Genomic DNA, 23,419 nt, shown 5'->3' with positions numbered 1-23,419 from the left:
TGCTCCTGACGGGGTGACCTTGCCGGTTGTTCACGGCACCAGGTTTACAGATTAGCGCTGATCAGAGTGGAAGGTTCATTTTTCACGGTTAATTAGTTTACTGATAATAACTAGATTTGTTACTGCTAGTCCAAAATGCGGGCTGTTTCATTTTTGTAAGGCCAAGTTTGGCTGTTCCGAGTGATTTATCAACATGCAGTCAGTCATAGATCCTTTGCATCTTGTGTTCGCACATCCCCATTACACTGACATGTCATGCTAGGCCATAATTACCTCTCATGAATGTCCTTATGAATTTTGCATGCACAGGAATAACAACACTGCATTAGATCAGTGCTAGTAACTTGAAAGACCAATGAATGCAAGAATCATGGGTCACTTTCAATAACCTATTTTCCCAATGCTGTCTCTGTTATTTTTTTATTTCTATATTCACTAAGTTTGTCCCAATAACCCACAGAAAGTTGTCATTACAGATATATTAAAAGTATATTTTTGTTCCCTTCCTGACAGTCAGTGGAAAAAATGTTCTCTCTAAGAAGTAACACAACATCTGGAAATGCAATAAAATTGAATTAAACCGAATCTGGTTTTGGAAAACTGTTTAAGAAGTAGTCTGCCTTGTGGAGGAGATAGTGTTAGGCTGGTTTTGCTTAGAAAAAGAAAAAAACTTATTCCAGTTCTCATGTGAAAATGCAGAATGAATCTTTGCTGACAAACAAGCACAGGTGGAAGTTAACTGGTAATACCAGAAACTCAGATTTAAAAAAACAGAATGTTTCAGAGTCCTTACGAGGTAACTGGAAATACATACATTTTTCAAGAAAGCTAACTTGTGCAATGTTTTTGAAATTGACTTTTTAACTGATTTAACAGAGCTCAGCACAATTCTGATCTAAAATTACCTCTGTCACCCCAAGAAGTGTTTCAGAGAAAACATGACAGTAAATATTTCTAAAACCTGTGTCTTACAGAGGATTTATTAAATCATTTAGTTACCATCGCACCCACAATTCTTGTCTTTATCAGTGCTGTACCTTTATTCATCATTTGCTCATTATTCATCAATTTGTTGAGAGTTTTCATAGTTTGTGTGAAATTTAGAGTAAAACTCTTAAATTTAATGTATGTTGCAAAAATAATTTTGTCTATAGAACGTAAATAGAGAAAATAAATTTTCCTTCCCTTTGCTCTACTGCACTTTTAAAATGTTTTTAAAGATCTTAAAAAAATACAAATGTGAGTTTTCATGAGAAATTTAACTCCTTCCACAAGTTTGGTATTTTGATTACATCAAGAAAAATAACCAAAATGATAGATAACGATTAACCTAGACCCAGAGAGTGTTATCTGTTATAATTCCCTGTTTAACAAAAATTATTGTAAGAGATCAATGCCAATGATAAAGGCTGATACAAGAATTCGATAGCTTGCTCACAAGCTAATATTAGCTTTCATTGTTGATCTGGCCCTTTTTGAGTGATTCTCCTTAAGCTTTGTGTCACATTCTTATTATGAATAAAGGAGAGCAACAACTGAAACAAATATTTTTAATAAAATGCTGTTTCCAAGCAACTGAAGTTCATTTAAAAACCTTGGAAAAAGGAATAAGGCCTGCATATACTGAGAAATATCAATTGAACTTTTTAAAATATTTCTATCAGCCCAGGAAAATTTATACTTGATAGAAAATAAATCTGGATTATAATAAATTGTAAATTAAATACTTTCATTGTAGTAGATTTTTTTTCTGAATTTCAAACGATCAAATAAACTATTCTCCTCAGTAACACAGCAGTAATTTTTGCGTGTGTCACTAGGTGGAGCCCTGCTCCTTGTTTAGAGGCACAGCGCTGCTTCACTTGGGATCGGTGAAAAGATGTTTATCCTTATGGGTTAGCCAATCTTCACAAATGAAAATATTCATGTGTTAAATAATGTGTTGAAGATGAACTTGTCTTACCACTTTCACAGAAAGGAGTCTGGTTCTGCAGATGAGTAGTTCAAGCACTCAGTGAGGAGTAGTGAGTTTTAGAATTTACATTTTGTAGGTTTGATCCAGTTTAACCTGAAATAGAAATGAGATTAAAAAGAGTTCTGGAAAAAGATTATTGTATTATAGAGCTGTTCCTTTTATGAGAGTACTAATGACTCGGCCAGAGAAGTGCACACTGCCTTGTGCTCCCTCTCTCTGGTGGGAAGGTCATGTTGCATCCTTTGGTCTTGCACAAGGTGCTGACTTTATAACATATGTCATCTAAACTTTTTATCCAGCTACTGCCACTTTCCTAGGAGATTAGTATGGTGAAGGTCCACATTAATTTATAATTCTTAGCTTCTCTCTCAAGTATTTAATATTTCGTGTATGGGGGAAAAAATTGTTTTAAATCCTGGAGTACCCAGGAACTCACAGTGACTTAACTGTGAATTAAGACAGTAACCATGCAAACTGCTTGGTGTGTTGTGGTGGGAAAACTGCAAGGAGGGAGATTAACATTTATATTTCCAAGACTACTTGTAGGTTTTAAGAGCTTTTTTCACATTATCCATCTTTATAAATGTTAATCAGCATCAGCAACAGAAATACTGCAGCAATGAAAACTTACAGACATTTTTATCTGTTTTTGATTCAACTGTTTTCACAAAGTGACCCAGACTACCCAAAAGAACACCAGTCATAAGCACATTCTTCCTGACTCTAAGCCTATGCTTTAATCACAAGGTTCTTAATATTTCATATGAATGTGCAGTTCATTCAAGAAGAACGAATTCTAGTGCTGCCTGCACTTAAGGCTCAACTTGCTTACCAAGAAACTTTACCTGGTTAAAACTGGGGCACGAATGTGGGTTGAGAGAAGCAGCTCTTAAATGAAAGCATGGCAGTTCCTTGCTAGACTGGTTAAGGGAGATGACTGCTCCTATCTGTATCCCTTTCTGGGTCAGACAATCAACAGAGACCAATTATTTTAATAGCAGGGCACAGCAACTAAGAAAGTGAACCTAAAAGCAAACATTTTCTGCCTAATTAGAGAAGGTGAAGCTAAGCATAAGTTCCATTACTCTCAAGTGATTTTGCTTATGTACAGTAGCTTAGTGAGTAGGCACTATCCTCCATATCTAGCTATGCTGGAATATCCTGAAGTGAAACACCCAGAGACTGAGCATAATGCCACCTAATATATTCAAGCTGCTAGTCAGGTTTTCAGACAACTTCCATGTGAGACCTGGTGCTTACAACCTTGCCTCATTTGAACCATTAGGTCTGAAATTTCTCATGGTTAGCACTGAAAATTTTTGGCCAACTTCAGCACAGATTATTCAGTAACTTCCAAGAAAGAATTTAGAGAAGCTGTCGTTATGGTATCCCCTTTTAGGGTAGTAAATAAATTATTTTCCATTATAGAGATCAGAGATTTTTAATCGGCAAGGAGAAAGAATTGCTATATGTTGCTCTCATTTCATCCACATTTGCCCAGATCACGTTGAGAAATTACAGTGCATGCTCAGTCAACTTGCTTAGCTTCATAGAGAAGGAACCTGAAGACTGTATCTGCATGGTGTACTCCTGAGCCTGCCTGAGACAGTTTGACCACCCTGAAATATCTTCTGACCAGTCACATATTTCCACTGTTTTGCCTTTGACTCAGTGATTGTCCTCATTCAGTGATGGTGGCTGGGCACAATGGACAGAGAAAGATCTTGAAATAGATGTAAAGAAAAACAAAAGGAGAAATGGCTTTTGGAGGAAAGGGTAGCACTGGATATGAAAGACTGAGAGTCAGGATATGCTGAGAAAAGGGAGCTGAAGGTTGAAAAAAGAAGGAACTAGAAAGCTAAGGGAGGTCAGGATTGGTATACAGAGGTGTACAACTGGCCAGGGAAGAAGAGGGTAGATCAGAGAAGCATGAAAGCTATGTGGGGATTAAACAAACAATAATGCAAGTCCCAAAGGTACATAAAAGATTAAGACTGTGGGGAATGAGCAAAGGAATTCAGTTCTGCTACCACTCCCTTCCACAGTCTGAGTATCACCTTGCTTCTGCTGACAGCAAATATCCACAACACTCACCCTCTGGCCTGACTAACAACTCCAGTCACCCTACCAGGTTTCTGATCAACCTGCTGGTGCTGTCAGTTACCCCACTGGATCAGCTGGCAGTGGGGATATCTCACACTTTTGATGATTTGACTTAGTGTCTTTACTATACTCTGAGTTTTCTATTTGCTCATCTAGAAAATCTCACCTCATAATGTTTACAGCTGGAAATTTAACTACTTTGTTACCCATATAATCATGAAAATACACAAAAGATAAATTAAACACTTTTTTTCTAGTAATTTGATGATTTTTGAGGTGTTCCACTTCTCAGCATTAAAAATCACTTGAATTTAACAAGCCAGTAGCCATTTAATAAGCCAGTTATGTCCACCTTCCAGTGAATGTGAATCACAACTTTTTCTGGATGTCTCCAATGTATTGAGGAGCATTATTTTTATTTCAGAATATTGATTATTGAATAGATTATCCAGGAATATCAAATAGTGTATGCACACCTTATAGCCCAGCTATATAGCTTTAGCTTACTACTCCTAATGACCACCACTCCTGCAATTTACCAACTATACAAATCATTCAAGAGAGAAGTATAACACAAAGTTAATTTGTTCTACTTTCTACATGAACAAACAGATCTACACAAAGGGCCCTTTCATCCCTGCCAATATTCAAGCTTGAGTACAGTCTGACCCTAGGAAAGTGGTTTGAGTGTGTTTGCTGAGCTGAATCTGGTAATAAACTTTAGAGCTGATTCAAGGTTTTAGAACAGAGCAAGGGGATCAGTGTTTCAGGATTCCATAGTACTTTATGTAGCAATCCAGACAAGAAACAGCACTAGATCTGGAGCATCAGAACTACAATGTACTTACTCAGTGTTCTGACTGGTAGGGATAGCACAAGATAAAAAAAAAAAAAGAAAGAGAGCTTGAACTGGCACCACCCTGTTGTTTTGGACTGTTAATGTCTCTTTCCAGTCCAAAGAGTAGACACGCCAGCAGCTAACAAAAGGCATCAAGCTGGAACATGTGGAGTCTGTGAAAATATCTGTGATCTATGTGGTAAAGTGTCTGAATGGAAAGCATAAGAGGTTTCATTAATTAGGTGGAGACCAAAGCAATGTGGTTTTTATCAACACTGAGATACTCAACAGACTCATTACAAGGATTAGATGTTTTTTTGTGTCAGCACAAGACTTTCCATTGATAAATCAGGACAATTTATATTAATGGATTCAGCTATTGAAAAATAACCACACTGAATTCAGACAGACAGCTTGGATTGCCTGCTTGCCATTAGGTCCTTTTAGAAGTTCTGAGTCTGCAGAAGCTGCTGCAGATTTCTCCACCTGATGTCTCTGTTTTGTCAGCCCCTTCTTTGCTGCAGCAGGTTTATGACCTCTACCCAGTGAGCCAGTGCAAAGAGCATCACTTTGTTTACGGTATCTTCTGAGCAGCTTAATTCTAATTCTCTTCTTGCTCTTAGTTTTGGACTTCCTGGGCAGTGCTTTTACTCATTCCTCTAGTGACAATTTAAGATTAATTTCATGGGTTTATTGTGTCTCAACATATATTGTATGGAGGTTTAAAAGAATGCACAATTCCATCTGTATTTTGTAGCTGTCTTTTAAAAACAAAACCTATTGTTATATAGTGGGGCTTGGAGAGCAGCATATATTTTCCTGGGTTTTTTCCTTTTACAAATAATTCTGATTTTATATAGAAAAGGTATTAGGCCATCTAGTTTATTCAAATCCAATGCAGAGAATCTGCTCAAACTATTAGGCTATTTGTAGACTTCACTGTATTCCCTGCTCAATGTGGCCTGTATTACACAAGAGCAATGTTTACTTGGCTACTTTAGTCAGGAGTTCCAAGGATAAAGCTCTTAATGTGTCATAATGGTTTTCTGCTTACTTTTATAAAACCGGACAACATCCAACGTTCCACTGCAATGCACATTAAGAAGACTCAAAGACCTAGAATCTTCATTGCTTGAAAAGAGAATAGGGAACATTCTGCTCTGGTCAATCTGTTACCCACAGCAGGAAGGGTGACTATCTATTTGCTTAATGCCAGTAGGGCTTCCCTGCCAAACAATTGACAGTCTGCCCTATAAACACTGATGTTTAAACAGCAAGTTTAAAAAATCTGTATGTGGCTAGTCATGCTGAGTCAGGTAATGGCCCACAAGATGTTTGTTATTTATCTGCCCTATTCTTTATACTACCTTCGGTTTACTTTCATGTTTTCACAGAGACTTGTCATAAATTACCTCCTCAGTTAAAGTTTCACTTTAATTACTCATGAAAAGCAAATCAACAATGAGTGGAATGCAGGTGTGGAACCAGCAGTCAGTGGCAGTGTCACAGAGTGCTTAATGGCTTCAGTTACGTCAACAGTTTATTCACCTTCATTAACAGGTACTGAATCAGCACCACGGCCACATATGAGAAACTCTCTCAGAGGTATAGTTCTAAGTCACAGGAATTCTGTAATCATCCTTATAAACAGGGCTGTTTACAGGATAAGGGTTCAATAGCTGAAATATCTGTTAAGCTAGAGAAATAATTCTAATGCTATTAAGAGTTCCTGGAATCCAACATTATATGCTATGGCTTTAGAGAGTAGAGCACCAAACTTTTTCAATGACATTTTAATTTTCCCTGTTATCTGAAAAGATATGGAATATTTTTACATGTTATATAACAGACTTGCTCATAAGATCTTATCCTGCATGTATGCATGAAGTTTTGCTTTTTAGGCCATCTGAATTCTAAAAACAGAAACCTCACAGCTCCATGTTTCAGCCCTACTGTGCTTCATGGCTCCATCAATTTGTGTCTCAGAATTTCTGGTATCATTACATCATTTCTTACAATTTTTATTCACTTTACATCAATGTTTCCACTGATCATTTAAAGTGAAATAACAAATGATTTTCCTATCATAGCAGTAAGATCAATATTTACTAATTTTGTAGTGTTTGCTCAGTTTCTGAGATTAGATTTCAGACATTCGCATTCTTATGAGATTTCAAGTAACAACACTACTTCTCTAATGACAACCTATCACTACAATCAGAATGCTTTTTACAGAATCCTAATGCAGTTTATAGACAATGTTGTTTTACAAAATGTTTTTCATGGTGTTATGTAAAATGAGATACACTGTTACTTTCATAGTAGACATTGAGACCTATGTAAAGAAAAATGTACATAAATGTCTAGATACTGTAGCAGTATTGTATTATTTTTGTTTTAGCACATAAACTAGGGAGTGTTTCTCATCTGCTGTGGTTAAACCACAGAACAATGGTACTGCTAGTCAGTCACATTCTCTGTAAAGTTATAGGATAGATAGTGTGCTTAATTTAGGCATTAAAATTATTCTAATAGCTTTTCCTACAGGAGCTCCATTTTCCCCAGTAGCATCTATCATTACATTGCAGTAAACTATTAGGCAATGTATTATACAAAAACACTTGATGGAAGGTAAAAATATCTTCTCTGAAGAGCTATTTGAGGAAACATTTTGCAACAATCACTGCATGTTTAATAATGGAAAGATATTTTGAAAAGAGGATGCTGATCCTCTTTCTAGTGACCAGGATTTGTAGCAATCTGAGTAATGACAGCATTACAGTTTCCTGTTCAAGTAACATGTTTGCACAACATAATGCTGCTGATAACACTATTAAAGTGTATAACACTCAAAGGATGTGCATATACCTGGGAATTCCCATAGTCCTTCCTCTCTACCAGTAAAGGGTATTTGTAGTAATAAAACAAAACTAACATATCTGGGTTAATCATGCAAACCTTTATTCATACAGTTTATCACTCTTCAGTCTGTTGACCTGTGATCTTAAGGTTTCAAATTTCTGTATTTAGTCAACTTTGTAGCTAGCAGTAATTTAGCCTTCTGTCAACACTTGACTCAGAAAATAAATAATGGAATATGGAATAGAAAATTATTCTAAATTGGATTGTTTTGTGCATCTGTCCTGAGAGTTAGAGCCATAAGAAGATTTTCTGGCTTTTCTTTGAACCCATAGAAACCTGCTGGTCAGGTAGTGGTCCAGCTGTTATGCCTGAAAGTGATGTATTTTGAAGTAAGCCAGGATGTACCAGCAACTTGCACTCAGAGTGTGCCCCCATATACTTATTTGTTTGTAGTAATTTGCTTGCTCATTCTTGCAGGAAAAATTTGCATAGGACTGGGTTTATATGTAGGCATCTGGCCTTCAGATTATTTTTCCCTTCTTCTGTGCCCCACTCACTGTTGTCAAGCATCTTCCATGTTTTAGTCCTGCTTCTCAGTCAGTAAACTGGCAGCAGCTCTGTTTATCTACTCTTATAAAGCACTCTCAGATCTATGCTTATAAAGCAAGGCATCTTTACCACAAATGGCTTTGCATTATTTTAATATGATTATGGTCTACTATGAACCATACTCAATGTAAGGAGAAAAACATGTATATTGCATGAAGCTATACCATTATACTACTCATGTAGGAAAAGTGTTGAAGTTCTAGAATTGGTGGCCAGTGTACATCAGGTTTCCCTATTTTCAGCTGGTATATTAAAATTTTTCAAGTACTCCATTTTGTACATGGAAAATAAGCTTCAAAACCAAATATATTTGTTTTAGATACCGTAATCTGAATGAAAACATTAAACCATGGTAAGTTACCCTAGGGATTCACAGTTGGAGCCTAATTGGCTTGGTTTTTTGTTTTTTTAATCATTAAGAAACCCAGTGTTTTTTAATACCATGCCTTCACAGAACAATGCAATTCCCACTCTCACTAAGACACAGTCCCAGAGTAGTATAGGTCATAGGTGTATCTGATGTGTTGAAAAGGATACAGGCTATAATCCAAAGAATTTTAGCATGTGTGGTCTGTGTTACTTATCACTCTTCTTCTAAGAAAGTTACGAAACAAATACTGTGGTCCAAAGTAATCAGTATTTCAGCTGTTGTTTAACAATTCATGCCATGGATGTAGCTGTTAAATGGCTGATCAGATCTGTGCAAAGTAGCTGTAAGGTTTTTTAATGCAGATTAACATGTATTCCATGTTTCAGTTCTTGTAACTGCAGGATGCCTTGAAGCCTTTACTTCAAATTAAAAATGTGAAGACACTTATTTTTCAAACACGGTAAGTGCCAGGGTGAACAAGATAGTTTGTTTCTTTGTACCTTATTTTTAAAACTCTTCTGTTACTAAGTTTGTACATCAAGCCGCTGATAAGGTTTTTTGTGTTGCAGCTTGCTTTTCAGGCTTTTCCATGAGAACACAACATCAGCAGTTTAGAATGCTAGAACACTTCACATTTCTGGAAGTACCCGTAATTTTGGTAACTGGAAGGAAATGCCTTTTTACTCATACTCATGTTTGTTTATAATTTAGAAATCTTTATGTGTAAATCTCACTTCCTTCCTTCTAGTGAAGTAGATTTTTAATACTGGTTGAAGAGTTTTATTTTAAGACTTTAAGTTAGACACACTGTTATTTACCAATGCCATCAGTCTTTGATGGCATCAGAGTACAGACCATACAGTAACAGTTTCTGAGATAGTCACTATCTGTAGTTACTGTGTATACATTTTCTTCCTATAATGAATCTGATTGAGTAATGATTTCTTTGATTTTTTCTTCATCTTATGAAATGACAATGACTTTTTTTATGTTGATCAATACCTTACTTAATTTTTTTTGCATTTTTTTACATTATTCACAACCAGTTCCAAACCCAAGTTATCTCATCAACTGTGACTGGCTGTATGTGTTAGTTTCTCATTATGAGTCTGAAAATTTTAATTAAACAAATGCTGAATAGTCTCATAATACACATTCTGCACTGGTAAAATGAAATGCTCAAGTGTTCTTTCATGTAAAATGGATGCAATCATGAACAAGGTAAATTGATTAATTTGCATTCTAGCTTGCTGATAATAAAAGGCATATGCATTATTTGCCCCATGCTTTTTAAAATCTGATTGATAAATGGGTGGCAGCACAGATTACTATGTAATTGTCAATATAGTACATCTGTGTTGTCTGTATAGTACACCTGAATTGTCTGTGTTTAAATTGTGAGGGCAAAATAGTGCCAGAGCCTATTAAATAAACTATAGTAATAGTTTTAAAATACAATTAAAACTATATTAAAACTAATCATTAATGACTCAGCTATTTCGACTCAGGCCTACCCAGCTGCCAGCAGCCTTTCCAGGGATATTGGATGCCTGTTTACAAGTATGCCATGAATATACATGTAAGGCTGTGAAGGGATCCAGAACAAGTCCTGTGAGGAAGGGCTGAGGGAGCTGGGGGTGTTGAGGCTGGAGAAGAGGAGGCTCAGGAGAGACCTCATCACTCTCTACAACTCCCTGAAAGGAGGTTGGAGCCAGGGGGGGGGTCAGTCTCTTCTCCCAGGTAGCTACCAGTAAGACAAGAGGGCATGGACTTAAGCTCTGCCAGGGGAGATTTATGGAAGAAATTATTTACAGAGAGGATGATCAGACATTGAAATGGGCTGCCCAGGAAGGTGGTGGATTCTCTGCCCCTGGACGTTTTTAAAAAGAGGCTGAGTGCCATGATCTGGTAACCACAGTGTCAGTGGATTAAGGGTTGGACCTGATGATCTCAGAGGTCCTTTCCAACCTGCATGATTCTGTGATTCTGTGATTTGAATGGTACTGTGAGGATGCAAGGGCATTCCTGAAACTCAGTGTAGCAAACTAGCTGGTAACCACAGATACACACTACATGGCCACATTCCTTTTCCCTTATTCTCTAAACTGAAAAGTAAACTGCTATGTCACAATATGTGAAAATTCAGCATGACTACGAACAGCTGAAAGAGCAGTAACTAAGGGGTAGACAATGGACTGAGGAGCAGACAATGCAAAACTATCTGTCTCTGCTTTGATCCATACAAATGAGTAGGCTAAACAAAAGGAGAGGTGGGCAGATTTTCTTAATTTCTTTCTTGTGTTCATAGGGCAAGCACAGGATAATGGTGAGCTCAGGCCCAGTCAAAGTGGATTCATAAAAAACAGGTCCTGCTTTGACCAAATTAATCTCCTTTTATGACCAGGTGACCCAGTTAGTGGATGAGGAAAAGGCTGTGGACATTGTCTACCCAGACTTTAGCAAGGCCTTTGACACTGTCTCACATAGACTTCTGCTTGAGAAACTCCTGGCCCATGGCATAGACAGGTGGACCCTTCAGTGGATTAAAAACTGTCTGGATGTCCGGGCCCAAAGAGTTGTGATAAACTCTGGTTAAATCCAGCTGGGGCCTTGTCTCAAGCAGTGTCCCCCAGGACTCAGTAATGGGGCCAGTTCTGCTTAGTATTTTTATCAACAATTTGGATGAGGGGATTGAGTGCACCCTCAGCAAGTTTGCAAACAACACTATATTGAGCAGGAGTGTTGGGCTGCTCGAGGGTAAAGGCACTGCAGAGGCATCTGGAGAGGTCAGATCGTTGGGCTGAGGTTAATGGTAAGAAGTTTAACAAGACCAAGTGCTGAGTCCTGTGTTTTGATCACAATAAGCCCAAGCAACGCTACAGCCTTGGGGAAGAGTGGCTGGAAAGCAGCCTGGTGGAGAAGGATCTGGGAGCATTGGTGGATGGATGGCTGAACATGAGCCTGCAGTGTGCCCAGGTGGCCAAGAAGGCCAACAGAATCCTGGCCTGTTTCAGAAACAGTGCATCCAGCAGGAGCAGAGAAGTGATTGTGCCCCTGTACTTGGCCCTGGTGAGGCCACAGCTTGATTATTGTGTTCAGTTCTGGGTGCCACAGTTTAAGAAAGACACTGAGGTCCTGGAGCATGTCCAGATAAGAGCTACGAGGCTGGTGAGGGCTGTGGAGGGCATGTTGTATGAGGAGCAACTGAGGAAATTGAGGTTATTTAGTCTAAAAAAGAGAAGGCTCCAGGGAGATCTGATTGCTCTCTACAACTACCTGAAGGGAGGTTATAGACAGGGTGGTGTTGGTCTCTTCTCCCAAGTAACTAGTGATAGAATGAGAGGAAATGGGTTTAAGTTGTGTCAGAGGAGGTTTAGGTTGGATATTAGGAACAGTTTCTTTACTGAAAGAGTGGTGAGGCATTGGAATGGGCTGCCCAGGCAGGTGGTGGAGTCACCATCCCTGGAGGTGCTCAAGAGGCACTTAGATGTGGTGCTTCAGGATATGGCTTAGTGGTTGTGGTAGTTGGATTATGGCTGGAGTCAATGATCTTGAAGGTCTTTTCCAACCTTAATGATTTTATGATTCTTCCGAAAATAAACAATATAAGGAGAACAGAAAATAGAATATGCAGCACATTCTTTTTTTGTTTGTTTTCAATATATTGTTTTTGTGGTTTACATGACCTTTTTCAGCCTGTTACACCAAATCTGAGAAAGTGAAAACAAATGAAAAATAAATAAAGGAAAAAACTGGGTGATGGAGACTGACTGATCCCTATTCACAGCCCCATCAGATGGTGCTATCACAATTTAGACAATCTAGCTTGGGGCACCCCTGTTGTTACAGCCTCTTGGACAGACAGAAAATGTGTCTGGAATTGCCTGGCTGGAATTTTTACAAGAGTTAAAACTGACATAAGCCAGATGTGGTAAGAGATAAAGTGGATAAATACCCTCAGTAATGTCTAATAAAAATAAGGTTTGAGTGTATGCCTGTTCTTCAAGTTGAATCCAAGGCTACCAGTAACCAGCCTGTTATTCAGGGACACTGCAGGTCAGCAATATATTGGAAGGTAATATGCAAAATTACATAGGCAAAGCAGTGTGCACAGGTGACAGTGTTGTGTCAGTGCTTACTAGCAAACATAGACACTTCACAGTTCCAGTTGGTCCCAAAATAACATTACTATTACTATATCCTCTTTATTTTTCACTTATAACAAACATCTAAGCTGTAATAGTGTAAAGCAGTAACACTGTGCTTACCCAAACAATAAGTAATTTACTCAATTATCTTCCCTTAAAAATACTAAATAATAGTGGATCACATAATGACTTTTCCTCAATGCAATCAAGTAGCCACCATACCAGAAAAGGCTGCAGATACAAATCTAGACTATATTCTGTGCTCATCCATGCAACAATGGAGCTCAGCATAAAAATGAATATTTTCCTTGCTGCAAGGGTCCTTCTGAGACAGAGGAGGGACCTCAGAATATATTACAGGGCTTGAACTTTCCTCTCTGGAAGGGAGAAGGTAGTTGGTCCTCGTGTTCCATCTCCTTCAAGCCACAGGACTTTGAAAATATAGATTCTGTTTCAAAGCCTGGTAACCTTGGATGCTCTAACTCAAGATACCTTTAACAAACTGTATGAGGTGGATTTGCCATGTTATTTGTTCTGCTCTAAGGCTTTAATAGGATGTCAAAATGAACAGGCAGGAGCAAACCCTGTATCTTGAAGGCAGACATATAATATGGTCTATATCTGGTATCAAGGATGTCACAGAAACAAAAGAAGAAAAAAAATTAATTGGTGAAATGCTCCCTTCTTTCTTTACCAGAAAGCCAGCACTTTCTCTACAGTTGAATCTGTACCAGTTTTGACTGAGGTTATCTGTTCAGGTTTTCATTGTTTACGCATCTGATAGACAGAATATTGTTCTGTCATTATCCTGCAGATGTTATCCTAGTAATTTTCTTCTTTCCCATTATGGTGTTTACTGATGCTGCTTCATTCCCAGAATTCTCAGTAATCATCTTATTCCCTCTGTCTGTTAGTTCTTGACTGATCTAGGAACCTGTGTAAAAACGTCTGAAGTGAACTGGGATGAAAGACTAAATAATGCAGCTAGGAGCTACGCAGTATCTTCAAGGCTTTCAAACACAATAAAAATATTTAAGTAAAAATATTTACTTAACAATCATCTCTAAAGTATGTTCTTTAGGAAACAGCTGTTCCAAACAGTCTTTCATGTTCAAAATTTAAACAAAACAGTACAGGGGCAGAATCCCTTCCCTGGACCTGCTGGCCACGCTGTTCCTGATACAGGCCAGGATGCCATTGGCCTTCTTGGCCACCTGGGCACACTGCTGGCTCATGTTCAGCTTCCTGTCAATCCAGACTCCCAGGTCCCTCTCTGCCTGGCTGCTCTCAGCCACTCTGTGCCCAGCCTGGAGCTCCCCATGGGGTTGTTGTGGCCAAAGTGCAGGACCCGACACTCGGCCTTGTTGAAGCTCATCCCGTTGGAATCAGCCCAACTCTCCAGTCTGTCCAGGTCCCTCTGCAGAGCCCTCCTGCCTTCCAGCTGATCAACACTTCCCCCCAAGTTAGTGTCATCTGTAAATTTGCTGATGATGGACTCAATCCCCTCATCTAAATCATCAATAAAGATATGAAATAGAACTGGGCCCAATGTCAATATTTCACTTTTGATGAAAGTGTAATATATTTTTTAATGATGGTGTTTCCGTTCTGATTTTTGCATTACTTTATTTTAGTAAGACTGCAGAAGTATTTTAAGAGTTAAACATTTATTAAATACTTCTCTTAATACAAAAATGTTCTTAATGAACTAACAAAATACTATAAGTGAAATTGAAATTTTCACTTGAGATATGGTTCTGTAAAATAAAAATCTATCATTTATTTTCTCTCAAAGTCTCTGTAGTCTGAAACTTAACTGAAACTCCTCTCTGACAAATGAGCTTCAGAGTTTGAAGGAACTGTGGATTTGTATTCGAAATTTAAGACTCTAACTGTAGCTATTTATTAGGAAAGATCCAGACATTACTGGAAATGTACTTCAGGCCTTAACAACTGATTTGACAATCCCCAATATTGATTTAAAGTAACATGGGGACATGTCACAAAAAGATAAAAAGAGATGTTTGGGTTTTTTTCCTGGTATATGACAAGGTCAGGGACCTTACTGACAAAAATAAAGGCTTTTTTATTTTCTGTTGATCATCCAGAATCTATGGACTTAATATTTGAGAATGATTTTGGTTATGATGTCAAATCTGAAGCTAGAAATGACTTCACACTTTCATTCACATAAGCAGATGGGGATAAAAAAGGAAGACAATAAGGCAGAAATATGCAAAATCTACCCAATAAGAATGACAAGAAGACATCTCTTGTAGCTTAAGAGTACTCATAGTTTAACCACAGTAATCAGTGGACACGGTCTAGGTCTCAGGAAGTTGAGCCCCGAAGAGTACAAAATGTAAAATATTTAATCTTGTACTTTTGTAAGTCTCACTTGGTTTTAGCTTGGTTTAGTAGTGTGTTAGGAAAGCAAAAGCCTTTCTTTATATCCTCAGCTCTATTTTCATCTGCTCTTTCCTGACAGAGTGCACTAGCAGCAAGTTTGCTGATGACACAAACTGAGTGGAGTAGCTGACACCCCAGAAGGCTGTGCTGCCAGTCAGAGGGATGTAGACAGACTGGAGAGTTGGGCAGGGAGAAATTTAATGTATTACAACAAGGCCAAGTGTAAAGTCTTACATCTGGGAAAGAACAACTCCAGGTATCACCATAGGTGTGGGACTGAGCTCTTGAAGAGCAGCAAAGGGGAAAGGGACCTGGAGGTGCTGGTGGATGGAAGGATGACCATGAGCCAGCAATGTGCCCTTGTAGCCATGAAAGCCAATGGAATCCTGTGGTGCATTAGGAGGGGGTGGTTAGCAGGTCAGGAGAGGTTCTTTTCCCCCTCTACTCTGCCCTGGTAAGGCCACACCTGGAGTATTGTGTCCAGTTCTGGGCCCCTCAGTTCCAGGACAGGGAACTGCTTGAAATGGTCCAGCAGAGAGACCAAGATGAATAAGGGAGTGGAACATCTCCCTTATGAGGAAAGACTGAGGGAGCTGGGTCTCTTCATCTTGGAGAAGAGGAGATTGAGGGGTGACCTCATCAGTGTTTATAAATATGTAAGGGGTGAGTGCCAGAAGGATGGAGTAAAGCTTTTCTCAGGGGAGACTAATAATAGGACGGGGGCAATGGTTATAAACTGGAGCATAGGTGATTCCATATAAATATTAGGAAGAATTTCTTCACTGTGAGAGTGACAGAGCACTGGATCAGGCTGCCCAGGGAGGCTGTGGAGTCTCCTTCCCTGGAGACATTCAAAGCCCACCTGGATGCATTCCTGTATTTCCTGCTGTAGGTGACCCTGCTCTGGCAGGGGAGGTTGGACTAGATGATCTTCCAAGGCCCCTTCCAACCCTTAACTTTCTATGAGAGTCTACGACTCTTTTTGTCCATTACTTTTTGCAGCCCTCTTTGACAGGTTTAAGAGCTGTGACAGCTCATGGCCTTGCTCTTTTTTCTCAATGCTCTTGAAAGAAGTTTATCTTTAAAAGAATGTACTTAAATCAAGGGAACTCCCACATACACAGACTGAACCCAACTGGAGTACAAAGCAGTTGTGGTGGTAGAGGCAGAAGGACTATGGTTTGGTCAAACTAGGGCCTCGCTGGAGCCACCCACTGCTGACTCCACCTTGTCCTCTCTCCTGTGGTTGTAGGGGGGAGCACACTGAACACTTCCTCCAGTAGTTTGCTGTGTACAGTTTGGGACTGCAGGTACTGCAATGCAGTGAGGTGCTGAATAACTATGCATTTTTGACAAACTATCCATAATACACTTCACTTCTGCACATCCTTCTCTATGTCCCTGGTGTCTTTTTTGTGCTCCCACATTTTTGCCACCATCTATTACCTTTCCTCTTGTCTGTGGGATGTAGCTGCCAGCAGTGCAGCTGCTGGCAGTGTAACCTTGTACCAGATTCAACCGAAGCCAAAGGTGCCAATACACCTTCAGCCAAGAACCATCCAAGAGTCCTGATACTTGAAACCTTGTACTGTTGTTCATTTCATGCTTACCTGGCAGACTAATGCAGTGTTCATCTGAATAAACCACAAATTTGGGAGTTGTGGGCAGTGCCTATGTTCAGTTTTATACCTACCACCAAGCAGTAATGACAGAACTGTGGGACTGAGCTGGAAGTCTGTGGAAAGGGAGAAGACAAGAATACTGGGATGAGGTGGGGTGTCAGTAGAGGTGCAGCTTCAAGCCCTGGGCTGAGAGAGGTGGTAGGACAGGCAGGGCAGCACTGAGAAGCTTTGGCCCTAGTGATGTTTTGGCAGCAGAGCTGACATGCTGGAGTAAAGCTTGGGGGCTGGGAGGGTACTGGGAACCAGGTGTGGTGAGAAGACTGATAGCAAGGAATCATTCCAGAAGCATGCCAGGCACAAAGGAACAAGACCTGAGGCAAGGGAGGACTATGAAATGAATCTTGAACATAATGAGGAAGTGCAGCTCATGGCACTACTTCTCTTTTGTGACAGAGGTGTGGAGCTTGGGGCTGAGGAGGACCACCAGAATGGGCCAGAATTCGAGTCCCTGGCACAGATACAGAGAACACAGTCCCCTGAAGCAAGGGCATATGCTGAGACTCAGGCTCTTGGGGAGGGCTGCAAGGCCCAGCAGGTGTTAATGAGCTGAGCCAGGACAGGCACTGGCATGGGGACCTGGATGCTGTAAGAATAAGGAGCAGCACAGGCTATGAAATGTCGAAATGCCAGACACTGGCTCTGTGCTCAGGCAGTGATCAAGTGGAAGGAGAAAGAAATCATATAGAGCAAGTGGCAACATGCTTTGTCCCATGACCCTCACTGGAAACACTTGGCAAAAAGTGGGTTAAGTGATTTGTCTCAAGAGGCAATAACATTTCTGAGGGGTCAGAAACTGCCTTGAGAGTGCCCTTGTACAAGGCAAGAGATTGTAGCCTGATGCTCTGTTTCACTTTGTGGCAAAGTTGATTGAACACTTTGCTATTCTTATTTTCCCCTTCTCCAGATACTCAGCAGAAGGACTATCTTTAATGTCTGCTCTGCCATGGGGCAGGTCACATTTCTAAATTTTTTTAAACTTCAGAAGTGAAATAGTCCATGGCATCATTATTCTTGTTATTCTTGTAATTATTTTGCTTTTTAATCCAAAGTGTGTCTTTTCCACAGTTTAAAAATGAAACAAATATGCTCTCGGTAGCCAACTGAAACTTAACATTTCTGAAGAAATGAAACAGTTGGCTTCCTATATATGAAAGTTGCTGAGTAATGCTAGCCCTTAAAAAAAATTCTGCTCTAACTCTTGCAGATCATTCTCTATTTTTTCAGACCACATCCACCAGAAAGGGACCTGACTAATCCATGTTGCATAATGTCTCTGGCAGTCATGCATTTTATCAGCTTTACTGGCCCTTAATAAGCTTACAATTATTTTCCAGTTCTTTTTGCATGTTATGGCTCTCTATGGTTATACTAAATGCTGTGTCAGAAATTGCTATTAATAGGACACTGTTACATTCCTTAGCACTGAGCAGTACTCTTTCTTTAGGAAGAACTATATTTTGGAACTGAGCTTTTTTTCCTGTGTGATGATTACTATGCATGTCCATATATATTTATACAGATGTATATGCATGACATGCTTATGTATATAGCAATACCTATACAAATTGCTCTTTACATGATAAAAAAAATACTTAATTTTGTGTCATAGGAAGGAAAACTTGAGAAACTTTGTCTTATCTCCACATCAACCTACATTTATTGATTTAAATCCATTCGCCAAAGGCACTTCTCCACTGACCCAGAATTTTTGCTTATTATGCACATTACTTTAGGCTTCTTCCTCTGATGTTTCTCTACATTCAATTAAATACCATTATAATTTAATGGAACATGCATTTTACAAAACAGTGAGAAAATATGGCTAACAACTAAGTTTGAGCAGAGAAAATAAGCAAAAGATATGCTCTATCCTAAAGCAAATGTAAAGATATACATCTTTCTAAATGTACATAAATACACCACAGCTGTCAGAAGATCTGACAGATAAGGTATGCCTGTGGTTTAGCCAAGGCATCTACTGCACTGTGACTCAGTTCCCTTATCCAAGAATGAAAGACGGTATCACCTCAATGTCCACCTTCCTTTTATAATATTTCTCAGATGAAAAAAAGACATTTTTGTTAATATAACTATGTCATTTTGCTTTCATCAGTATACCTGGAAATATAAGAACAAAAATATGCTCCTTGTTAGTGAGTCTGATACCAGGGAAAGAATATACTATGGAATATGATCAGTAATCATTACAGTGCTGAACTACTTGAAGATAATTATTTTGGGCTCGGAGGCAGGGAAAGCTAAAAAAGTTAAAGTATGGATTTGATTTTAAATGCACAATAAGCATTTAACTGTATCTTTAAACTCTCTGAACCTATTAAGATTTCCAAATTATGATGGCAACTTCATGGAAAGTGATCACCCACCCCAAAGCATTTCTGACTGGTATATTTGCCTGTTGTGACAGAAATAACATAAGCACAGTATTTCTCAAGGAATTTCAATGCTTTTGATTTTGATGGTGGTCATAAGTCAGTTTAGTAAGCTGTTTAATTCCTCACATATCATCTGCAAATTTGGTATGAGATGATACAACTAAAATAATATTTTTATAAACCAGTTTTTCACCTTTGGGAACATGATTAAAGTCTGGCTTGGATCACAAACACAAGCAGTTTTAACACAGTCAGAGCATTTCTGATTAGTAAATAATATAATGCGTAACTATTCAACACCCAAATTATGCAAGGAATAAGATACAGAATACTAAATGAGAGAGCAACTACTAGACACTCAATTTGAACAACACTACAGGTAGAGACAGACCTTTTGTGTCATGGTCTCTTGTCTCTTTGCTTTTGATGCTGCAAACCATAAAGAATGTCTGGCATTTATTCTTTTTCTTAATTTCTTAGCACGATTTCAGGTAGTGTTTGAGGTTATCTACATGCCAGACGTTCTGGAGCCTGATTGGTTATAGGACCACAGAACCACAGAATGTTACGGGTTGGAAATAACCTCTGGAGATCATCTAGTCCAGACCCCAATGTCTGTCTGTCTTTATACAGTATTGTGACATTAAGAATATTTCATCCAAATGTTATGAACTTGGAGAACTCTGAACTCTGAGGTTAGTTCTGAGAAACCTTAGTCTTTTTGACTTGAAGGCATAATTTTGTTTCCGTGCACTCTTTGTGTAGTGTTTATTTGCAGGAGTCATACTGACTTTTCCAGAAGTGGTATCTATTATGTGTAAATATTTATCCACATGCTCAGCCTCCATTTTGATAGATCTGCTTATATAGTGTTTTAAACAAAAGTGTGTGTTTATAACTAAGCTGTGTATTCAGACTGCCCGAACAAGAGTCTGTGGTCACACATGGGCTCTGGGTAAATTAGCGTTGGAAAGAGACCCCTTGAGGACCTTCCAGCCTGTCCCACAGACAGCTGAACACAGACATAGCTCTGCCTGCTCAGTCCAAGGCTGCCTCTACACATCCCATAACACTTTTCAGCAACGCCAGGCGATGCCCAGGTCGCTGAACTGTTCCATGACTTAGTGTTTCATGGAGAAATGCCTCAGCAGCAACCCAGCTCACCAAGCCTGTCTCAGGCACTGTGGGTATCTAGAGCAGATCAGGCTCTTCAGACTGCTTGGTCTTGGGACTCGTATCTCATTTAGCAGCAAAAAGGTAGACTGTATATGCAAAGAGTGCTGGAGGGTTGCTTCATACATGTTTCCACATAAATAAAAAGGAGATATCTTTCTGTATAAAAACTTTTCAAGTTTTGCAGTAAACTTTGCTTCCAAATTTATTATTTCCAGATACTCTGGAAGAACTGGAGGTTAAGTATTTAATGTCTTCCTGTAGGGTCTTGGAGCAGACTGCTGGAGTGGGAGGCAGGCCTCTGGCAGAGTTCTGTGTATACAGAAATTAGACATTAAGAGCAAAGTTCCTTTGAATTTGGAAAGATTTCAACCACGCTTTTGACTTTTAAAAAACCCAAAACATCTGCTTGTGTTAATTTCCAGCATATTTGTGTATTTTGGAACAGATTACTGTCATTAGTTGGTGGGGCTTGGCTTCCTGAGACAGCTGTCATGATCTCCACTGCTAGATATTTCTTTTTCAGTTTCTGAATGAAGAGTTCTAAAAGTTCCTCCAGTATCATACAAAGGTTACTTCTTGCTTACTTCTGCACATGTTTATATTGTTCTGCACCCATAAAATCACAGTCTTCATTAATTCTCATTCAGTTAATTTACATGTGTAAATCCTTCAGTATTTTTCAAAAAGTGGGATTTTTTTAAAAAAAAGGTAACAAATCAAGAGATATGAAGACTTAGTAGCTTATAAAGACAACAGAGGCTATTCAGCCTTTTTCATCAAGTGTACAACACTGCCTGTCTTCCCGGATTCTGATTACAGTACAGCACTTTCAATACGTTCTAACAAACTAATTTTTTTGTTGTTTTTTTCTTAGCAGTAGCCTGGATTTCTAAGCAAATAACAAGCTGAAGTGCCAGCCCTATAGCTAGTAGAAGAACTGGTGTCATAAGACACTGCACATATTAGTGGAAACACAGTGTACCACAATAATTTGTCTGTCATTAAGTTTTTCCTTTTACTAGTGTGGGAAAAGAAACATTCAGCTGGCTACACTCCTGGCCCCTCAGGTCTGTCTGCTTCATGCAAGGGAGTCATTAGAGTTGTTTTGTTTCTTAGACTGGAATTTTGTGTACTAGGGAATATAAAAAATTAATTCTATGTCTTATCTGTGGCTTAAAATCTATGCCAAGTAGATTACTGGAAAGTTTCTTAAATTAAAAATCATTCTACAGAAAGATTATCCCTTGCTATCGAAAGGTTTCTGGCGTTTTCTTTTTGGTAATTGTACACTTTCAGTTCACAGACTAACTGGTTCATTTTCAGGACTGAAAACTAATATTTTAGATTTCATACCACTCAATTCTCAAGCGCTTTATATTTTTCTGTTCCATGAATCTGGAAAAGATTGATACCACAGTGGGAGGCTGTGGAGAAGGAAGAACATCTGACTCATGCAATTAGAAATTGTGGCCAAACCACTCTGCAAGGATGAGGTAGAATGTCCTGGGAAAACTGAATACTGGCTGTTAGAAAGAGCCATGTGAATCTGTATATTTGGTGTATCTCTGCAAACATGTAATCAGCTACAGACTTAAAATAAATGTGACAGAAACTGACACAAGTAAAACTGAATTAATGAAAGCACTTAAAATAATTGTAAACTTACTAGTGCTTCTCTGTGTTTAAAAAAATAGTTTGAATATTTCTATATTATAAATATTTACAGGTGTCCACAATTTTAAGACTGATAATTTAAGACTTATAATTAATAAAATCAGGAGTTCTGTTTTAACTAAAAATACATTTTTTAATTATAAAAAATGATGCAGTTATTTAATGAAAAGTTTGCACTCAAAGACAACTGTGTTTTGGAAAGGAAGAGCCCTCTTTTTGATTTTTGAAAGTTACAGTAGACTAATGTTATCCATGTGACTTGAATCAGCTATAAGATTTCTTAACATCTTATTTCTTTCTGACTTTTATTGTTTATTTGCCTTTATTGTATATTTGGGAGCTCTGTTTTTAATAAGCAGAAAATGATACAGTGATGCCCTCTACTAAATGTATCAACAAATAAGACTTCAAAATATTTCCTCTGCACATGAAAAATTGATTGGGGCACTGTAACTGAGGATGACAGCAAGGCACATGGGACCTCTGCAAAAGCAGTCAAGAGGCCTGATGAGACAGGAGCATCACACAGACACTGCTGGATGCTGGCTTAGGTGCCAGCTCTCAGGGATGGCCACCTTCACCCATAGTAAGTGCAGTGCAAGAGGAGCTGGATACAAGGGAGGCAATGACACTTGTTGCCTCCTTGTTAGACCCCAGATCAGGAAAAAGCATAAATGCTTAAAAAGTTGGGGGTTCTGTTTTTTTAGCAGAAGAAACAGAGGTTTTCTTTGGAAGCTACAAGAGACATTGTTTGGGCTGGGTTACCTGTATGTAATGGCAAATATGAACAATATATCCATGGAAGAACATGGATCCAGATATGGTAAAGGGGAAGGAGCCACAAAACCAACTCAAACAAATTCTGATGAAGCAAAAACTGCAACCATTAATAACAAATCATGCAAATAATTATTAAAACTAAAAACTAGCATTAAGTTTAACAGAAACTACAGGAAAATTAGTGCTGCAAGCAATTATAGCAACACCTTGCATAACATTGCAGTTATAACAAAAGCAGTTCTAGGAAGAAAACTATCAGGTATTTATGCTCTTGCTGGTGAGCCCATGAGAGCCAAAGTCCCTGCTGTGGTAAGGGGAGATGACACAGGAAATATGGAAGTCCTCTTAAAAATGGAGTATAGTAAACTCAGAAGCCAAAATTTTACAAAGGGATGAAAGA

Source organism: Heliangelus exortis, chromosome 8, assembly GCF_036169615.1.
Source record: "Heliangelus exortis chromosome 8, bHelExo1.hap1, whole genome shotgun sequence".
NCBI classification, from domain to species: Eukaryota; Metazoa; Chordata; class Aves; order Apodiformes; family Trochilidae; genus Heliangelus; species Heliangelus exortis.
This window is presented reverse-complemented; position numbering follows the sequence as displayed.